Source organism: Echinops telfairi, unplaced genomic scaffold, assembly GCF_000313985.2.
Source record: "Echinops telfairi isolate 266 unplaced genomic scaffold, ASM31398v2 ScPeMD7_11;HRSCAF=52, whole genome shotgun sequence".
NCBI classification, from domain to species: Eukaryota; Metazoa; Chordata; class Mammalia; order Afrosoricida; family Tenrecidae; genus Echinops; species Echinops telfairi.
The window spans coordinates 33,597,828-33,603,859 of record NW_022103908.1 but is presented as its reverse complement, the minus strand read 5'-3'; positions in this window follow the sequence as shown (position 1 = coordinate 33,603,859).

The window sequence follows — 6,032 nt, the reverse complement described above, 5'->3', positions numbered from 1 at the left end:
TGTGGCAGCCCCTCCTGGAGCACACACCATTTATCACAGCTTTTTAATCTCCTCTGTGTGCTATGGAAGATAAAACATCTCCACAATATTTCAGTGTTTGGAGGAGATTAAACCCCCCTTGCAAACATCCCTGTTTGTTTCATCCTATCCCGCTGCTGTATCAAACTGGGCGAAGGGTTCGGTGGGCCGGCACACACCTTCAGGAACATGGCTGTTTGTCTGTGGTTTCTGGTGACTCAGAGAAAGGCAGATAAGCCACCCGAGCCAGGAAACCTGGGGGTGTGCCAGTTTCCTCATTGCCCCCTTCTCCCAGCCCTTCCCTCTTCTTTCCAGGCCTGTGCCGCGGCCTGGGTGATCCTGGCTGCCTTGAGAAGACAAAGGTGACACGCAGATCCCTGTGTGGGTGGTGGGGCCTTTCTGTCCTTCAAGGACCTGCCCCTGACTGGAGGCGGCAGCCTCAAAGCAGGGATGCTGCTGGAGCTTTATCTGCTGTCAGGAGAAGCCCCAGAAAGATGCTCTGGGCTCCAGAGGAGGAGCTGCTGGGTGCATACAGGCTTCTGCTGGCCCAGGCGGCCTTGCTGCTGAACCCCAGGACATGCCCAGGCAGCCTCCCTGGTTCCTCTGGTCCCCAGATGCCCTCTTTTGCAGAAAAGCCCATTTCACTTGTGTGAGGTTGCTTCTCCCACTCTCGCCTGGGACCACTCTTGCCGCCTCATCTAGCTTCCCTGACCTCCCTCCGGCCCCCCAGGCCGCCTGCCGCGCCCGCTCACGCCAGCCACAGGACTTTAAAACAAACAAAACTGCTTAGAAGTAGAATGCGCACAGAGGGAAAAGCAAGGATCTTCGGAAGTTGCCTGCCTGCCTTTTACCAGTTAGCCTGGAGTTGACTCAGAAAGATGGCACCTTCATGAGGGTCAAGAGAGTTGGGTATTGCAGGGTTTTCAATGGCCCAACTTTCTGAAGTGGGTCAGCAGGCCTCTCTGTCTAGGCTGCTCTGGAGAGACTTGGCCTCCGACGTTTCAGTCAACAGCCGAGTTTGTGAACCATTTGCACCACCAGCGAGCCTCCTCCCAGAACCAGTCCCAGATGGAGAAACAGGACATCCCCAGCTCCCGAGAACCCTCTCCCCCCCCCCCACCCCCGCCCCCCAGTCACCACGCCCCACCCTCAGGAGTAGCCACTCTCCTGACCCCTAGCTCCTCACTGCACCTCTGCCTTATCGATCGATTGATTGATGTTAATATAACGGGATAGTGTGGGATGTTTAAGTCACAACTATGTGTCAACTTGACTAGGCTATGGTACCCAGTTGTTTGTCAAGTGCTAGATGCCATTAGGAAGTATTAGATCAGGATTAAAACATGTGTTAAATCAGTTGGTCCAAGTAAAGCAGATTACCTTCTATTGCGTGGCTGGGTGTTATCCAATCAGGTGAAGCCATAAGAGTAAGAGGGAGCTAGTTCTCTCTAGAATGCGTTCTCCTCCAGGCGATCATAGACAGCTTGCTAGAGCTTTGCATTCTGCCTGGCTTTGGCCCATGGACTTTGGACGTGCCTGTTCCCAACCCCTCCCCTCCCACCCACTAGCTTGTGAGCCAGTTTCTTAAAAGCAATCGCTTTCTCTACTTGGTTGTTGCTAAATTCGGTCAAGCTGTTCTGATGCATGGCTACGGAATGGACAACAGAAAGAAACACTGCCAGGTCCTGCACCATCCTCGCCATGGTTGCTTCATTTGAACCCATTGTTGCAGCCACTGTGTCAACACAGCCACTGTGTTGAACCCACTGTGTCAACGCACTGAGGGTCTCCTTTTTCATTGACTCTTCACCAAGAATATGGTCCTTTTCCAGGGACTGGTCCCTCTTGATAAGTTATCCAAAGTACACGATATGAAGTCTCACCATCCTCGCTTTGAAGGAACATTCTGGCTGTACTTCTTCCAAGCCAGAGCTGTCAGTTCTTCTGGTGATCCGTGGTGCATTTAATATTGTTCCCCCCATCATTAAAATGTGTCAATTCTTCTCTTTTCGTTAACATTTTTCATGCATAGAACCTATGGTATAGGCTAGGTGCACCTGAGTCCTAAACATGACATCTTCAGTTTTTGTCACAGAACTATGAGAATGGGAGTGTCTACCTGTGCATGTGCCTGTGCCGCTCAAGTGGTGAAGCCCTTGACACCTCTTCTTAAGGTCGGCAGGCCGAGTCTACCCAGAGGCTTTGTCCCATCCTTCTCTATCACTGGAAATACAGGCAGAACTGCAATGGGCCAGCCACTGGACACACAGCACTGCCCCAGAGGTGTTCCCAAGCGCGAGCAGCATAGGGCCTACAACCGAGGACGAGCAGCAGCCGTTCTCCGCTCTGCCTCTCACTGAGGACCTGCACCAGCTTGCCTGGTCTGCCTTGGGGAGACAGGGCACTAGAGACACTCTCTTGAACTTTCCTTGCTTGTCAGGACCCCGCCTGTTTTCAGCTTCTGCCTTCTCAGGGCCTTCTTCCTTGTGAGGTATTGAGCTTGATAGAGTAGTCGCTGGTGAGTAGCAGCAATTTCCCTTGTTATCCCTTCCACATCAGGCGCTTAGCTCTTGACAAGAAGTCATTTCAAAGATGTGGATTGACCTAGTGGCTGCAGCTTTGGGTTCAAACACAGCCATGATTGCGAGGATGCTCCAGGACCAGGCTGTGCTTTCTTCTGTTGTATACAGGGCGCCAAGTCAAAGGCAACTGCATGGTACCTAACAATAGCTTGATGACGCCTTCAGGCAACCATCAATTGACTTCTAGTGGGGAGACCACCGGGCCGCTTTGCTGCCAGCCTCTTCCCTGGTTTCTTTCCTTTGCCGTACCCCCAAATAGGATATTATCCAAGATTGTCTCCTCAATGGTCCTCTTCTTTATTTAATAAATCTCTTTTCCTTTTATAAATCGTTGTAAAAATATGCATAATACAATCTTTGCCAATTCAACATTTTCTCATGTGTACAATCTAGTGACACCAACCACGTCATTGTTGTGTCAGGCAGCCATTGCTGTGGCCCTCAACTCATGGCCATTGAGTTGATGCTGATGCATAGTGACCCTACAGGTCAGGGTAGAACTGCCCCTGTGGGTTTCTGAGACTGTAACTCTTTAGGGGCATAGAAAGCCCCATCTCTCTCCCACAAAGTGGCTGGTGATTTCAAACTGCTATTCAGCACTAAATCCTCTTCACCAGGAACAGAAACTCAGTGCTACAGAGCCCTCTCCAGGAATCTCTACATAAATATCTTTTTCTTTTTTTAATCATTTTATTGGGGGCACATACAACTCTTATCACAATCCATCCATCCACTCATTGTGTCAAGCACATTTCTACATGAATATTTGAATTCCAGGCAAAGAATGGATTCTACTCTTCATGTCATGCTTCTCTATATCCTCTTCCAAACCCGTTCACCACCATTAATTCAAACACACATCCCTACACAAAACTCTCCTTCCACCTCTCTCCGATGCCTGGTAACCACCGATAGTTTGGGATTCTATCATGTCATGTCAGTGAGTTCAGCAGTATTTGCCCTTTTGTGACTGACTTACTGCCCTCAGCATGGTGTTTTCTATGTCCATCTATGTTGTGACATGTAGCAAGACTTCCTCTCTCACTCTCGCTCTCGCTCTCGCTGTCTCTCCCGATGATTAGTATCACTTTATTAATAAGTTACAGAAAATAAATATTGCCCTTGATAGTATCTAAATTCCTCAATGATTTCATCTCTTGACTCCATTTTGGAGGCTTTATTGTAATCATTTGTAGTTCACTGCTTATTCATTCCTCTTTTAAAAATAATTTTGTTAACGTATAACTCGTGTAGTCATCACCATGGTCTCTCCTTCTGACTCAAGTCCGAAACAGCTCTTCCTTCATTCATACCCATTGTACCCATTCCTCTGCTCACAGGCCTTTTGGTAGCTTCCCCCTTTGGGCCATGGTGAGCATGCTGCAAAGAACATTGGTGTGCCGGCCTCGAGATACTCTTGACCCAAAGTGTTTCTTCTTGGCATGACTCCAACCACATCTGACTCTGCCCAGACACAAGCCTGCCATTTCCTCATGAGGACCTCAGACTTGCCTCCTAGCCCTGCTCCTAAAATGACCTCTTTCCTTCCCTCCTATCACCATGCCCCTTTCCTGCCATAATGCTCCACAACCCCTCCATGCCCAAGTCTTCACGATGCTTTCAGTATGTCTAGGGGCCTCCTCTTCTCTCCAGCCATCTTACCTGCACCTTCACTGGAAGCCTTTTTACCTCTGCCTGGATGGCGGACATCACTGCCCTTCCCTGCTCAGCACCCTTCATCCTTATGTTCCCAAGCCCCTGCACAGGATGAGTTTTTAGTCAACTTTCCATTGATGCTTAGTGCCGATGGGAGAGAGCCCAACATCTGTCGTCAACTGATTGTCAATAAAGGAGTTAAATCCACGGTGCTGGGAAAACTGGCTTTCTGGATGCACTCACTGGCCTGGCATCGCGAGCCCTCTGTGATCCATCCCCAGTGACTCTTCTCAATGTGGAGCCCGTGATTTCCCTGGATGCCCTTGGCCACAGCTTGGCCTTTTCTGTTCCTGATGCTTTTACTGCTGCTACTCCTTTGGGCATAGTAGCAGTAGAGCTGGACAGATGAGGGGGACCGCAAAGATAGAGTCCCTCACATCGCAGGTATTCTGGCCTCTCAAGCATGTGAGCAGTCCATCCTCCTGGCAAGCTCTTTCCAATGACCCCCCCCAGGAGCCATCTTTCCCTGCCCAGGATCCACTGCACTGTCATCCACGTACTGCCTCCTGTTCCAGTTCATTTCACATCTGAGCGTTTAACCTCCTTGTCATAGGCAGAATCGTACCTCCTCACGGACGGCTAGATCCTAATCTTCAGAACCTGGGAGTGTGTGACCTGCTGAGGTGACAGGAGCAATTGTTGGCTAATCAGAGGACCTTAAGATTAGATTATTCTGGTAATCCATGTGGACTCCGTGTAATCACAAGGACCCTTCAAAGTGGAAGGCAGAGACGGACAAGGATCAGTGGGTCCGAGTGAGAAAGGCTCGAGCGATCTTTGAAGATAGAAGGGGCACACACAAGCCAAGGAATGTGGTTAAGCTGCAGAAATGGGAAAAGATAAGGAAATAGATTCTCCTCTGCAGTTTCCACGAGCCCTAGTGGCATAGTGGGTTACTCGCTGGGCTGATAACCACAAGGTCATCAATTTGAAACCACCAGCCACTCCATGGAAGAAAGAGTGAAGCTTTACACTCCTGTGAAGGGTTCGGAAACCCACACGGGCAGTTCTACTCTGTCCTATAATGTCACTGTGAGTCAGAAACGACTAGAAGGCAGCAAGTTTGGAGTTCACTGGTTTTCTACAGCTTCCAGAAGGAACACATCCCTGCTCACATCTTGGTTTTAGCATCGCATGGCCCATATCGGACTATGGTCCTCCAGAACTTTCAGATGATAAACATTTTGTTGCTTTAAGCCACTAATTCTGTGGTAATTTGTTACAACCACAATGGAAAACGAACACCCTTCCCAGCTGGCTGGTGAGCACCAAAGGGCAGAGAGATATTCTTCCCACTTCTTTGATCGGCCCACAGGGTGAAACCCTGTGCTCAGTAAATGTTTGCTCGGTGACCACAAGCCTGGGTCCAAGGACCTCTGTGAAGAGGGCACATCTCCCTCGGCCTGCTCCCCTGCCCCAAACCAGGTGCTTTCAGAACAACTCGGATCCTTGGTGACCCCATGTGCGTCAGGGTGCAACACTAGGGTGCCAATGGCTGGTTTGCAGAAGCAGACCACCGGGCATTTCTTCGAGGCCCCGTCTGTGAACTCAAACCACCCACCTTTGGATCAGCAGGTGACCATGATAACCGTTGGGGCCACCTAAGGACTTCTTGAGGCCAGGTGCTCAGCTGCTAGCCATGAGTTGGGAGGTTCGAGTCTACCTAGAGTTGCCTCTGAAGAAAGATAACTCAACACACCAAACGAAATCATGGCA